Source organism: Protopterus annectens, chromosome 7.part0 (genome assembly GCF_019279795.1).
Source record: "Protopterus annectens isolate FY-2018-M chromosome 7.part0, PAN1.0, whole genome shotgun sequence".
Taxonomy (NCBI): Eukaryota; Metazoa; Chordata; order Ceratodontiformes; family Protopteridae; genus Protopterus; species Protopterus annectens.
The window spans coordinates 406,933,418-406,950,397 of NC_056739.1; positions in this window are offsets into that span (position 1 = coordinate 406,933,418).

Consider the following 16,980-nt stretch of genomic DNA (forward strand, 5'->3'; position numbering starts at 1 on the left):
ATGTGTATATATATATATATATATATATATATATATATATATATATATATATATGTGTGTGTGTGTGTGTGTGTGTGTATACACACACACACATATATATATATATATATATATATATATATATATATATATATCAAAAGGACACACAGAGCCAACGGAGCTCGGACTCAGTGCTCAGCAAATAAACAGCAAATCCAAACACCAAAAGCATGCACAGAGTCCTATAGCAGCGGCGATATAATGCCAATCCAATTCCACAACTCCACAAATCTGATGTCAAACGTGTGTAAAAAACGTTTATTAAAAGGACGTGAGCGCTTTCACCATGAGGCTTCTTCAGACGTTCATCAAACACATCACATTAACATCTTTAAAAACTAATACAAGTCTCTTCACTGGCCAAACATGTGAAGTTGCATGGCCCCCAACATAGTTTTTTGTTTTGTGTGATACAGGAAGTTTTTCCAAGTACACGGGGTGGTGATCTGATTAATTACACACTAGAGTGTGAACTACGTTGGATTATTAGATGTAGAGCTGACCATTTACCCGGCTTGAATGAGAAGGTGAATTTGAAACCCATGTTAAAGAAAAAGAGGTGCTCAAGACCGAGGAAGTAGGTTTGAGGTCCCTGCTTGGTATGCCCATACTTTTATGATTATTTGATCTCCCATAAGTATTAGCTTTCAGTACTGCCAGCACTATAAGACAGGTTTATATGTATGTCATGACACTTTATGCATAAGTGTTGTTTTGATATATTGCAGTTCTTTTTGTAGTTTTTACTATTGTATCCCTTGTTATTATTTTTTATATAAATGTATTGTTCGTGTTTTAAATGCACTGTCTGTAGTTGCATAGGGGTGCTATGTCAATGTAATGAGTGCACATGTGATGTTGTCCTCTAACCAATAGGGAGACTTGTATTAGTTTTTAAAGACGTTAATGTGATGTGTTTGATGAACGTCTGAAGAAGCCTCATGGTGAAAGCGCTCACGTCCTTTTAATAAACGTTTTTTACACACGTTTGACGTCAGATTTGTGGAGTTGTGGAATTGGATTGGCATTATATCGCCGCTGCCATAGGACTCTGTGCATGCTTTTGGTGTTTGGATATATATATATATATATATATATACACACACACACACACACACACACACATATATATATATATATATATATATATATATATATATATATATATATATTATATATATGTACACCTCAGTATTTATATATTGTTGTATACATATATGGATCTCCATACATATCTCACTCTCTCTCTATGTATGTTTCTATTCACACATATATATATATATATATATATATATATATATATATATATATATATATATATATATATATATTTTTTTTTTTTTTTTTTTTATAGATACCAATCCTTCCTAATTGCACACTTATCTGTTCCATATTGTAAACTGGCTGTAAAGAAGAGTAGGTTTGAGAAAACATCCTCAAACACTACAGCTGAGTTGACTTAATAGTAAACTGCATAGGCTATGGTGTGCAGGGTCTTGGGTTTACAACCTGCAAGAGCTATTAACTTTGTTGCTAGGCAGAACAAGGAGTGGTGGATACAGAGCAGTTAAGGCATTTTTGAGCAGCTTTAAGCATGTTTACATGGGATTGCATGACTGTAAGTGGTGCTGATGTACTGTTAAATGAACAGGCACTTGCACCATGTAGGCTTCACTTACCAGTGTGCAGATCTGCTTAGCATTTGCATTTAAGCAATGCTGAAACCTGATAAGCATAGCTTAGCCATAGTAATCATTGAGCACATTCCAATCTGATAAAATAGCAGGGTAATAACATCTTTAATAAGTGTATTTCATATCCTGTACATAACTTGCTTCTATTTGCTGTTGTTACAGTAGCAAGGGGTGTGAGTATACTGTATGGGACACCTAGGTATACATGGGTAGTACTACAATCTTTCCTCTCTGGATCTGTTTCATGCAAGGGTAGTATCCCAGGTTATATGCAGTCACACTTGCATGTTACACCAGCTACACTGCAGTGGTTGACAAAATAGTTTAACACATATTGTATTATTAAGTTAATACTTTTAACAGTGCCTTTCCAAATAAAAGTAGCTTGCAGAACCATACACCCCTGCATGCAAAGCTGGACTCTGAGTACTGAGTATCTTGTTATTGGTGTTTGAGCTGTATGTTTATATGTATCTCCTATTGGATATTGATCTGATATGTTGATATTTACTGTAAACTACTATGTTTTTTTACATGTGACTGAGGACTGCTGTCATGTAGTAATGGCATACCTTTCAGTTTTAGACATGTATCTTTCAAAACATTCATCCTAATGCATAACCTGTTGCCTATCTACTTTCTGTCTGTCCTCTGTACACATGTGCAGATGTCAGGTATTGCTACGGCCATACCACTATGTAGGTGTCCACATTGTATTGTGCTGTGGGCCTGGACACTGCTGATAGTTCTAACATATGGGACATTTCTTAATGTTGGTCTTGGCCCATTTCCTTGCCTGTGTGAGGGACATTACACAGGTGGTGGCCTACAGATTCACATACAGTGGGTGGCAATTCATCACAGGACAGGACATGTGAAGACAACTAACCGACATGGGGACATATCCCCAGATTTGTGAACAGATTCTATGTCATCAGTGCTGTTATACAAATGGTGGATTGATATATTGACAGGGTTTGTGTGGACATGCATTTAGCGTGTGATGTCCCGACTCACAGTGATATGTCTCTGACATACCTCTCCACTGGCACGCTGTCAACAGACTGACCACATGTCTGCCTGTTATGTTTTGTGTGTTCACCAGACAGTTGGTGTCCTTGGTAAATCACTTGTGGACTGTGGGGAATGCAGTCAGTAAATACTCACATCTGTTGATATTACCAAAGTCATATTCCCCATAAAGGATGTTACAACAAACCCAGTGTGATCTGCAACTGTCTCAATGTTTGACAACAGTATGTCCAATCTACCCCTGTGTTTGTGCCTCTCTTACCAACTAGTGATATAGGGGTTAATGCCAAGCTTAGTTAGTGGGGAATGTTATCAAAGGCTTTGGCCAGATCAATGTAGGCTGTATGTGTCACCTTGCCTTCATCCACAATCTCAGGTGACTGATGCCAATAAGTTGATCAGGTTGAATGAGCAGGTATGACCTATCCTTCACAAAGATAAACTGTGTGGGATACTGAGTCTGCAGATTCCCATATCCCTGTTTATTAGGTGCATGCTGATGCATTCTATAGCTTTGCATAAAAGACTTGTCAGGCAGCTGGAGCGGTATTTGCCAGGGTCTGTACTTACACCTCGTTTGTGGAGGGGGTGACTGTATCAGTGCACAATTCAGTAGAGACAAAGCCTGTGGTGAGGCTGTGATTGAACTGGGCACACAGGTGAGGTGCTAGTTCACTCTGTAGTTCACGTAGAATGCAGCCAGGGATATTGTCAGATCCCATAGAAGCTGTATTCTTGGCCTTGGACAGTGCTGTTTTAACCTGCACATCAGTAATACTGGGTGCCTGGTAATCTACTGGTATTGTGATTGGTCCTTTGGGGGGAGAGAGGGGTAAAGTTGGCAGTGAAATCTGTTAGCCAGTATATTGGCAATATCTGTTGCCTGGGTATAGGAGGTATCATTGTGCAGTAGCTCAGAGCAAATCTGGGTATTGCCATAGAGATTCTTTACATAACTATAGAATGCCTTATGGTTGTCTTTACTATCTGCTGCAATTCTCTTTTAATAGATAGATTTTGAGGATTTGATGAGGGATCTCAACTTTTGTTGAGGCTGATAAGGGAGTTTTACCAGTCTTGGGACTTCAGATTATTCTGCACCAGTTTCCTCCTTCTGTTGTAGAACTTGTTTATTGCAAGGGATCACCAGATTAAGTTCCTTTTTTGGAGGAGAGCATCTTGGTTATATTGGGTATGGCGAGATCCATGCATTTGTGTATGTGTCTGCACAGTGCACTGGTGTATGATTTGGCAGTCATGCAACTATTGTCCATTTCCATGGGTGCCTTGATGTTAGCCACCTCTGTTTTTAGGATCCCAAAGTTAGCTTTGGAAAAGTTTTTCATGGTAGATACCTTTGCTGGGGGGTGGGAGGGATGTGGATTTCCAAGGTGATTATTTTGTGATCAGATCCAACCAGGGAGGAGTTGACTATTGGTGTAGAGCAACAGGTCACCAGTGTTAGTAATGACCAGGTCAAGGATGTTGCTACCTCAATAAGCTGATCCAGGGCATTGGAATTAATGAATTCCAGGAAATATTGGGCAAGTGTATTGGTACATGAGTAGTTTTCCCAGTTAATGGAGGGGTAGTTCAAGTCGCCCAGTATGAGAATGTTAGGTTGGACCCTAATATTCTCCAGGGTGCTTAGGAACATGGAGTGTGAGTCTTGGGACATGGTTGGGGACCTATAGCAGGCTACAACTTGAAACGCTGTCTTACCCAATGTTAGCTGCACCTGAAGTATCTCAGATGCATAATGTTGGGGGTACTAGTCTGGAGGTGCACGCATCCTTTATGAATATGGAAACACCACCACCTTTGGAGCTTCGGTCCAAGTTCTGGGGCTGAAAGGTGTGGAATGAGTTATAGCCTGATAGTGCAGGGGTGCTTTCTGCTGCCTTGAACCAGGTCTCTGTTACAGCACAAATGTTGATGTTCACCATTTTAAGGAGTACTTCGAGCGAGTGCATTTTGAGATTTAGACTTCTAGCATTGAGCAGCATGACCCTCAGATTGCATTTGTTTGTAGCTGTTATGGTGATAATTTGGTCTTTGGAACATCACATAAAAAAGGCACTATAGGGTGGAAAGAGCCTTGGTCAGTATCTGAAAGCCCAGGGGTGACAAATCAGGCCATCTCTGGCAATGCATCAAGGTCTGTCAGTCATATCATCCCAGGCAGACAGATACTGGATCCCCTTAGAATGGCACCAGAAACTTAGCCAATTGATGAAATCAATCATTTTCTGCTTGTACTATGGTATAATTCTGGGTGATGGTAGGATGCTGCTCAGGGCAAGGGTCATACCCGCCTGGGCTACATAATCTGAGAGCTCCTCCATGTCTCTTTTCATGTAGTCCAGGGAGGTATGTCTCAGGTCATTAACACCCACATGTACAATGACAGAGTCATATTTGTACCTGTTGTTGAGGGACCTGAATGCGTGAGTTATGTGGTGGATCCTGGCACCTGAGAGGCAGCTGACTTTTACTTTCTCCTTATTCACCCTATTGAGTGGGACATCAGTGTGCCTCACTATCGAGTCACCTATTACTAGTGTGTTGAGCATGCTGTTTTGCCTTAGTGGCATTGGTTGTGTGGCACACTGTTTAGGAGAATTATGTGTCTAATGATTAGTGTTGTGTTGTGTTGGTCGAGAGTGCTTCTGCCTTGGAGATCTCTGCTGTTTGGGTCGATGTTTATTGAGAGCCTCCGTGAAGGTGGGTGTGTGGTTTGTGTTTTTATGTGAAGGTATTGCTGGTGTGTGTTCTGGAGGGCTATGTGTTCCATGTGGTGTGGTGCAAGTATTGACCTTCTCTCCTCTTGACCAGCTCTTCCGGTCTTGGCTGGAGAGTGCATGGCTTCCAATTTGGAAATATATGTGCATCTCCTGCAAGTGTTGGGACGTAAGAGGAGATGGTTATCAGTGTACATGAGGCAGTTGCTACACTGCCTCAGGATACCCAGGTTCACCAGGTTAATAGGAAAAAGCACAGGGAACTGACCTTTAGACATGCCTGGAGGGGTGGACATTAATAATAAGTACTGGAGCTGTTTCCTTGTAGAACATTTTGTACTGGTAGAACTTTTGTGTGCTACAATAATTACTACAAGAAGTCTGATAAAGTGCTAAACTAATGCGCTAGTAAAAGTGCAGGAGAGTAGAGAACTAGCAGATCTAAGGAAAAAAATTGAAGAGCATGCTTTGGTACCACTCGGAAGCTTACAAACAGTCCTGGATACAGCAAATCTGTATCTGGTCTAGACTAGTTACAAGAAAGGTGGGAAACAAGCGCAAACCCTGGCTTTGGAACCAGAAAGTTAAAAGAGAAGGAAAAACTCCCCAAACGATCAATAAACTACAATTTCAGGGCCGAAAACCTCTCCTCTTGTGCTAAACAGGCTACCTAGTGCTTACCACTCCCACTGATAGGTTAGAAAGCATCCCTCCAACACAGAAAGGCTTGGGGGCTCAGAAGCTTACCAACAGTACTGGATACAGCAAATCTGTATCTGGACTAGACTAGTTACAGGAAAGGCCAGAAACAAGCTTAGATTTTTTTTTTCAGAAAGCAGCCAAAACAGCACTAAAAAGAAGGTTCCGTCACACCCCCCTGCATTGTAAAAGTGCCGTATGGCCATAGCCCTCCACTGTACAGGTTTTTGCAAAATGCCCAGATGCCGCTACACATACCTCTCAACCTCCTAGAGGCAGACAGCTGTACAAAGCCATAAATAATGGGTGGACAAAGGCACAAAAATAGGGACACTTTTTAAATATTGCACTTACACACCCAGAAAGTTGATGGAATAAAAGATTTGCAGTAGCACAGACTTCCTGAAGGGTATGAAGACTGAAACCAAACTGTCTGCCATTGTACAAGTGCTGTATGGCCATACCCCTCCACTGCATAGATTTCTGCAGAATGCCCAGATGCCTGCCTCACATACCTATCAACCTGCTAGAGCCAGAAACCTATACAAAGCCATAAATAATGGGGGGACAAAGGCCCACAAATAGGGACACCTCTTAATTATTACGCATACAAACTTGGAAAGCTGATAGAATAACAGGTTTAGCACATACACACATTTTCTGAAAGAGTAAAAGGTCTGAAATACAAATGTCTGTCATTATCCCCTGACATAAATCCTGAGTGATATGCCAATGATTTGCCCCTATGTATCCCCTTACACTTTCCTTTACTGTGACTGACAAGGAGTACAGCTACATGTAAATAAAGTGGGCGTATTAATCTATTTTTTTTTTTACATTTTAAGATATGTTTAAGCTTAGCTGAGTGGGTTTGCACATTAGGGCCCTCTGCTCAGCATTGCTTAAACATCCCATAGGAGATAAATAAAAATATACAACTACAATCCTAATGATAAGATAGCATAATGATTAGAGGCCCGGCTTCACATGCAGGCATTCATGGTTCGAGTAGCAAGACAGGCACTTTATTTTCACATGGGAAAGCATTAAAATTATTTTTTAATGTTAAATTATGTAGAAATCCATATTATTCACCCAGGGTAGTGTAGCAGGTCCAAAATGGAAGTGTGAGTGCATATAACATGTGAAATCACCCCTGTATACACAAGTGCCCATGCAGTGCAGTCACATCTCAAGGTAATCAAAAGCAGAAAATCAATGAACAATTGCACCAAATGGCCTGCGCAGATCCCCTGGACTCGAGCAATGAATGAATACACAATGTAGACCTTAGTTTTCTTTCGTCACACAGCTTTAATATAAAAGTGCCAGCAACAAGATACACGTCTGATTGTAATGGTTAAGCGCTTTCATCTGCAACACCAGATTTCTTCAGAACCATTTACCTCCACGTACCACTTCCTTTTTAAAACAATATTGGCGCCAAAAATTCCTTATTATACAATAAAAGCAAGTTTATACCATTACATTTATACATATATAATATTAATTTTACTTAAATAATAAAACAAATATTTAAAAATATTTAAAAACTTGCACTAAACACATGTACATCTGTTTTCATTTACTTATACTAAAGTGCATTTGTTTCTGTGCATAATCTATTGGATTGCATAGTTCTCTGTTACTATCTACCTAATATTAATTTCATAAAATTGTTATTGAATATAAAATATATATATACTGGACAAATGGATTATTTTTATTCTAAAACTAAAAAAGGTTTGATACTGATGTGGTCATTTATCCCCGGTGGAGATGTGGCATCTAAACAGATCTGCCACTTACTTTCCAACCAGGCCAAGTACGTTTTCCAATTGCCTCCCCTATCACTTACCTCAACCTGATCTATGATTGCAAAATTAAATGTGTGGTCACTACCCTTTTCTGTAATATGTCTACTTAATGCATTCTTGGAGTCTCCTTTCTTAATTCTATACAGGTGCTCGTATATACGCGTTTTGAATTTCCTCTCCGTCTTTCCTATGTAGTACGCAAAGCACTTAACACACACAGCTATATACACAATACGCTGTGTGTTGCAATTACCTTTCTTGGGATATACTACAGAGCTAGTGATGTTCTTAAGCCTAATCCTAACATTGGTATTAATATGTTTACATTGACTACATGCACCACAACACGTAGTTCCCTTCTTACTGTTGCCTATGTATTCTTTTTTCTTTGTCTCTATCATCCTTTTTAAATTATTTCCAGTCTTGTATACTATAGAAGGTTTCATACCAATTATGTGTCCGATAGGTACAGAAGTCGAAATTAAATCCCAATGTTTCTTCAAAATTTCAGTCACTATATTGGTATTGGAAAACGTACTTGGCCTGGTTGGAAAGTAAGTGGCAGATCTGTTTAGATGCCACATCTCCACCGGGGATAAATGACCACATCAGTATCAAACCTTTTTTAGTTTTAGAATAAAAATAATCCATTTGTCCAGTATATATATATTTTATATTCAATATAATTTTATGAAATTAATATTAGGTAGACAGTAATAGAGAACTATGCAATCCAATAGATTATGCACAGAAACAGATGCACTTTAGTATAAGTAAATGTAAACAGATGTACATGTTTTTAGTGTAAGTTTTTAAACAGTTTTTAAATATTTGTTTTATTATTTAATTAAAATTAAAATTAATATTATATATGTACAAAAGTAATGGTATAAACTTGCTTTTACTGTATAATAAGGAATTTTTGGTGCCAAAATTGTTTTAAAAAGGAAGTGGTACGTGGAGGTAAATGGTTCTGAAGATGAAAGTTACAGATGAAAGTGCTTAACCATTACAATCAGACGTGTATCTTGTTGCTGGCACTTTTATATTAAAGCTGTGTGACGAAAGAAAACTAAGGTCTACATTGTGTATTCGTTCATTGCTCGAGTCCAGAACATCTCAAGGTAATGTAATGAAACCACATAGGGGGGTGCCATGTAAAGTAAATCATGGTCACTTAATAATATGTCAGTAATGATGAATTAATCTACAATCCTGATATTTTATTAAAATAAAAACTGTGCAATGGTAAGCAGTGCTCAGCTCTGCTTAGCCTGGTTTAAGCGGGAGTAAGCGGTGCTAAGTGAAGGTAAGAGGGCTTAACTGTCTCTTAGCTTTGCTTAGCTTCTCACAAAACCATACAAACCTGCTTACAACTGCTTAAAAGTTCTTTAATCACTTTGTCTCCATGAACCCTTGTTTTCTCCAGCAACAAAATAATCAGTCCTGCTGAGTCTCTAACCCAGGATGCTAACACTATAATCACAGCAATGTACCACTACACCATCTGAGCGGTGGAAATTTGTAATGTTTTAACAAACATATCATGCATTCTGGTCATTTAACATTACTGAAAAAAGTCATCACTTCCAACTCTTAAAACCAGGACCCTGTGCACTACAATCACAGCAACATAACTCTACACCATCTAAGTTGTAAGTGTTTGCAATGTTTTTGCAAACATATCATGCACTACAGTCATTTAACATAAGGGAAAGATATATATCTGTAGTACTCTTATATACATATATATGTATATGTACATAGATACATATATATATATATATATATATATATATATATATATATATATATATATATATATATATATAGGGATATATATATATATATATATATATATATATATATATATATATATATATATATATATATATATATATATATATATATATATATATATATATATATATATATATATATATATATATATATATATATATATATATACACACACATATATATGGGTCTACTATATTTGGTTGAATTACATTTGGTTGAAAATTATTTCAGGCAGCCCACTTCACCGAAAATGCATTTCACTGAAAACCCATTTGGTCGAAAATGAAATATAGCCCCTGCCCCACTGCAGTGCGACCCTAGAGTGAGAATATAAAGTAAGGGGGTGTGTGAGGGGCACAGCCCCCCACATTGGGGGGTGTGGGGGGTGTAACCTCCCACATAATTGCAGTGTATTCACTATTATGTACATATGTATCCATTAAAAATAAATTAAAACATATAACGTCAGTAAAAACTAGTTGCAAAATGTTGGGGATTATGCCCCCCACACATCCCTAACTTTATATTCTCACTCCAGGGTTGCACTGCAGTGGGGAAGGGGCTAAATTCCATTTTTGACCAAATGGAATTCAACCAAATGCGCTTTCAATCAAATGAGCTTTCAGTGAAGTGGGCTGCCTGAAATCATTTTCGACCAAATGTAATTCGACCAAAAGCAGTAGACCCATATATATATATATATATATATATATATATATATATATATATATATATATATATATATATATATATATGTGTGTGTGTGTGTGTGTATACATAGATATGTATTTACAGATAACCAACCGCTTACTGCAAGATATCTGCAAAACGCCTGACAAAGTGGGGGATAAAGGGCAAACAATAGTGACATCTTTGAAATATGGCTATTATACGCATAGAAGTCTGCTAAAGTAACATGGTTTGATTTAACATATAGTTCCTGATATAGTCCAGGTCTGAAGCACAAATGAATGTCATCATTAGCTGCTGTCAATGCTGACATTATCCTAGTGATTTGTCAGAAACCACAACTGCTATGGGGAACAAACCAAACATATGAGACATGCATCTGGACAGTGTCTAGACATCTGGACAGTGGGGAGGTGTAACTGCAGTCATGTAACAGAAGAGAAAAAACAGTGACAGCTGCCAACCATTTCACCTAGCCCCTTCTGAACCACAGTAAGACCAACACAACACTACCTACAATCAGCTCTGGGAAACTACCCATGTATTTCCAAATATATAATGCACTATAGGGATGAAACTGTAGGAAAAAGCAGATATTGGTGCGGAAATGTCTACCCACAACCATTCACACCACAGTTACAGCAACATACCAGGACCCCAAAAGAACTGTAGAGTAGAACAACTGTTTGAACAAACATATCCTGATTGCCAGACCTGTACTACATGGACATATGCTAGCCCAAATCACAGTCTACGCTGAATCCTGAGGTGTTACAGGACATTTCTCAGTCTTCTCCTACAAACATTTACACCTGATAGACCACCAGCAACTGTAGCAGCATGCACAGTTAGAAAGGGATCTATGACGCTAACATCTGCTACTCTCCCTATTCAGCCCAACAGACATTTACACACAACGCTGCTATTCAATCTTGGCAGTTTGTTAACAATGGCCAGACAGACATAACTCTCAACTGTACAGATTTCCACAGAATGTCGAGGGTGTGGGACCATATTTATGGCCACTGCCACATACCACTTTCAGGAATCTGCTGAGTCACTGGGATGATATCAGGAGTGCAGTCAATGAGTAATGATATACCATACCTCTGAACCTCTCACTGCAAGACATCTGAACAAAGCATGACATACTTGGGGACAGAGGGCTGAAACGAGGGACATATCTAACATAATGGTGTTACAAACTGAAACAGTTGCCGGTTGTAACATAACATCCCTGAAGGATTTGATGTCTGAAACACTAATGGATGTCAACATTTACTGACTACAATCCTCACATTATCCTACTGATTTCTCAAAACCAGATATTGTCTGAGGAACAGACCAAACATAACAGGCAAACTGCTGGGTAGTCTGTGGACATCTGGACAACTGAGAGGTATGTCAGAGAAATATCACTGTCAGACATCAAGTCACTCAGAAAGTGCATGTCCAGACAAGCCCTGTTAATCTAGAAATCCTCTATGTATACAACAGCAATACTTACTTACAATCTGCACCTAATTCTGGAGGGTCTATATCACTTCAACGAAATGGCTGAAGTTCGAACACCATATGTTCAAACTTCTAACTTCGAAGTGCAAAAACATTGAAGTCTTAGAACAGTGATTTTTTTTCCCAAGGAAAAGAATCGCTGTTCCAAGAAACACACACACAAGGCAAGCACACCAACAAAAAAACAGCAATCCACATGCATACACTTAAAATCCTACATCTAACCCTACACTAAACTGTACATACACTACTATCTATCCACTTACCGTAACCCAATCCCTTACCCTACGTCACTATCGCACACTCACCTGACCCCGCACCCTAACCCTAACTCACCTATCTTGCCCTAACCTTAAAGTCTGTCACTATTGCACACCCAACACCCGTGCCCTAACCCTAACTCACCTATCCCACCCTAACCCTAAAGTCTGTCACTATCACACACCCACTTCACCCGCGCCCTAACCCTAACTCACCTAACCCATGCCCTAACCCTAATGTCCCCACAATCGTATACTTTCCTGAACCCGGCCCATAACTTTCCACCACAGCAATGACTATAGGAAAGCCACAGAAACGGCCCATCAAATTCTATCCCTGGGAAAAAATTCGGTGTTCCACGGCTTCGTGATAATCAGTTTTTGGATGTCACAGTTCGAACATATGGTGTTCGAACTGCTGATGTTTCGACAAACTGATAGGAACCCATTCTGGAGCTTTGTCCCCAGTGTTGTTGGGCAGTCTCCACATGTTTTGCCCTGAGAGGTATTTCCACCTACTGTCTGTGAAGCTGTAGCCCTCACACCTCCATAAAGTTCTCCACACAGGCAAGGAAAATGGGCAAGCCCTACATAATGGATGTAATTATAGTGCTGTTGTTATTATAGCATTGGGTAATGGAAAGACACAGCTGCTCTGGATGCAAGTAGCAAGTAGGAGACACCGATTGGTGCACAGTCTATTACCTGCTCATGAGCATTACCTACAAAAGGCAAACTGCTGCCAGTGCAAAACAGGTCTGAACCCATCTGCACAAAGACAGACTGCAACTACACAAACCAGATTATTTCCATTATTCTTAGGAAACTCTTCAGCACTATAACAGGTATGTCAGTCATGTAAGCTTGTAATGGAATACAGAAGGGGGGGATGAAATAATGTCAAATAGGAAGTTAAACATTAGGCACAACAAGACCTGCTGGACTCACATGCTGCTGTCCAGTACCTATGGCCATTCCTGCTTGCCAAGTCTGCATTGAAATGGATCACATACCCAGCCTCTGAGTCACCCCACTAAAAGTCAGCTCATGTATAACAACTACTGGAGTGTCTGTTTTCCAGTAGTGAGTGTAACACTGCTAGGCCAGCTAACTGGGATGTAAATATGCATATGTTACATGTGAATGCTACTATGATACATATGCTTGTCTTACAAATGTAAGAGACTTATACAAGGTATGTGTATAGTAAACAACAGGCACAGAAGTGTGGGTTGAACTGTATGTTATATACTGAGCCCATACCTGACAACTTTCCAGAGTTTTGCAGGCTGACCACATGTCTGCATCATATTTGTAGTCAATGCCTCATACATTTGTGTATTGTCTGGAACATCACTGGCAACCCATTAAAGACTGTAGTCATAACATAATAGCATAAATTTGATTGTCAATTGTCATAGCCTGTGGAGTAGACCTGTGAATGTGACACCGTTTTTGCTGGCAACTAAGTGTTTCAGCTAGATTCATAAAGTGACACTATTTTCCGGCTTTGGCCCACCAGTGATGTATACCTTTGTGCAGATATCTTGCTCTAACAAGAGCTAGGTGTCTTAGCATGAAACCCATGTTAATACCTTGTCCTGTAGGATGCCGACATTTGTGCAGTCATTGACACCTGCTTTGTAGCTGTGGATAGCACACTAACCTTGCCAGATTACTCATCACATCATACGTTTATACCCCACATGGAGGGCTGCCGTTTAGACCCCACATGGAGGGCTGCAAAGCCACAGGAGGTAGAGTGTGTAACATTATCATACACATACACACCTCCAGGTTGGTCATACATTATGATGCATGGGAGACATCCTGAGTGCAGTTGACAGTTGACGAAACACCTACTCAAATCATAGCTAGCTACAGGCCTCCAACCATGACTGTGAACACCCACCACACCTATTGGGACTTGCTGGAATCTGTCAAGCTTCAGTTATCTACCCTGCTCCTGGGTGATGTCAACTATCCAACCATAGTGTGCATGACCTATGCCACCTGAACATGAATGCACAGAGATTCCTTGACTTTGTCAATGGCAATGCAGAAGATCAGACAATCAACACTCCTACGACAGGTTGAAATATCCAGTACGACAGGTTGAAATATCCAGTACCTGGTCCTAACCAACATGAGTAGCCACTGTATCAATCCTACAGTGTCATCCTTCTCGGTAATATCTGACAACATAATCATCCCTGTTCAGGTCACCATCTCTCCCTGCCCCTCCTTATCAGGGTCAAACAAATTTAACTTTACACAATTGACTATAAAACTTTTCAGAGCAGTTAGAAGTAGCTTTACAGCCAACATCCCATCAGTTAGAACCAGCAGTAGTGACCAGGCTCACACCACAATACTATGTGGGCACCTACATAGCTGTATGGACTCAACAATACCTGACAGGACAGCATCATCCCCCTCAAGGTAGGGTAAACGTCCATGGTGGACAGCAGCAATATCCAGATACCACAATAGGTGGAAATAATTGGTGCACAGGGCCAAGAAGGAACAGCTGCCCTATTGGAAGCAATGTCACCTTGGTCTGCACAAGCACATAAGGTCACAGGTGAATCACCCTAAGGCTATCTTTGAGTGCAAATTGGATACATCCACCAAGGCCAATCACTAGGCCTTCCACACATGTATTTGCAATCCTCCCAAAGGCAACACACAAATCTGCTCTGCTGGAGTGGTCAATAACACCACATACACATACGGCATAGATATAGGCAATTGATTGCAGACAGGTGAAGTGTAAACACCACCCCCTGTCCCCCCATTGGTACACATATGCATTTTCAGCACCTGCCCCCTCCCCTCATCATCAGTTAGCAGGTCCATAATGGCCTCTCAACGGCAACACATAGAAGTCTCCATAAGCCTGATACCATCCCTGACTGCATCATACATGAGCACAGGCTTGAGCTCTCAGATCCATTACATACTGTAGTCAACCAAAGCCTGAGCACTGGTGTCACTCCATCAGCAGAGAGGACAGCCACTGTCATCCCTATCCTATACACAAAGGTGAAGCAATCCACTGACCCAGCTAGTCATATGCACATCAGCCTATCTAGCCTGCTCTGCAAGGCCATGGAATGCAATATCAAGGACATTATGAAGAGGGAAATCCGGAACCTCAAAATGCCTGAGCCCACTCAGCGTGGTATTGTCAAAGGGAGATCAGGGCTGTTAAACCTGGTCAAACTCTCTGAAGTGGGCAACAAATACAAGGATGAGGGGAAGATGGTGAACAATGCCTTCCTTCACCTAGCCCAATTCTCTCACAATAATCCCCAGGTGGCCAGGATACATATGCTTACACAGCTAGGCATGAACCTGTATGTTACCAGATGGGTAGCTAACTGGCCCAATTATACTACTCCCTCGGTCAGAGTAGTGGAACCCATCTCTAGTAGTAGAGTCTTCCAAAGCGGTGTACCACAAGGATCAGTCTGGGGGCTTCCACTGTTTGAGATATATGCATCTGAGGTACAGGACAAAAGCAGTGGTCTGTGGCTGACCAGGTGAACAGATGCTTGCAAGCTAGCCACGTGTTTACATTCCCCTACTTATATGAGCATCCCCTAAGGGGCCCTCACCCAATTAATAACTGGTGCAGGAAGCATTGCCGTAAACTGAATGTTAGGAGATGCATCATTCTTCCTGCTGTGGCAGATGTCATCTGCACTAATTATGACAGTAATAATGTACTTAGCATGCAATCAGGTGTGAGGTGACTTGTGCACCAAGGTTGGTAGCAACTTGACAGTTTCCCACCATGTGGCCACCATTGTACAGAAGACTGTCTACATAGTCCACCTCACAAATACGGGTATGTCATCCAGGAACCAGAATGCTACTATATCCCTGTACTCCACCCTTATTAGATGCATTACCAAGCAATCTGGTGTGAGGTGACGTGTCCACCAAGGTTGGTAGCCAACTGACAGTTTCCCACCATGTGGGCACCATTGTATGGAAGGCTGTCTACATGGCCCACCTCACAAATATCGGTATGCCATCCAGGAACCAGGAGGCCACAACATCCCTGTACCCCACCCTTATCAGATGCATTACCAAGTGCAATGGCTACTTTGGCATGTATCTTGCCAAGCAAATGCAGCATCTACAGAGACCACAGAGGTTCTTGACCAGGCAAATCCAGGGTCTGTAACACATATCCAATACAGGTAGACTGAAAGCCCTGTCCCTGTACTCAGTCTTATACAGACTGATCATAGGTGACCTGTGTCTGGTAAACAAGGCCATTTCAAAACCAGCCTTGATGGCATTTTTGCATATCTGTAAGTCACACCCCACTCACGAATCATGCATGCAAGGCCCTCACCTGGTCTGTGACAGGTATAGAACTTGCTGGCAGGATAGTGTAGTGTCCCACACAATACACTGTCTGTAAAATACACTCCTTCACCATGTCTAGCAAAGTATATGTATAGCCCTATTGAAGAAGAAGCTGGACAACTGTATGAGAAACAGACAGGACACCCCTGGGATCCCATATGCATACCAGCTGAACAGGGAAATAGGTGCTGGCTTGGAAGGGATATTGACAAAAGTTTGGGACAGGCTTACGATGGCATTAGGGCCAATAGCCTGGTATCATCTTATGAGGCTATGCACCCAGTACTTTACATGTTTCTTGTATGTATTG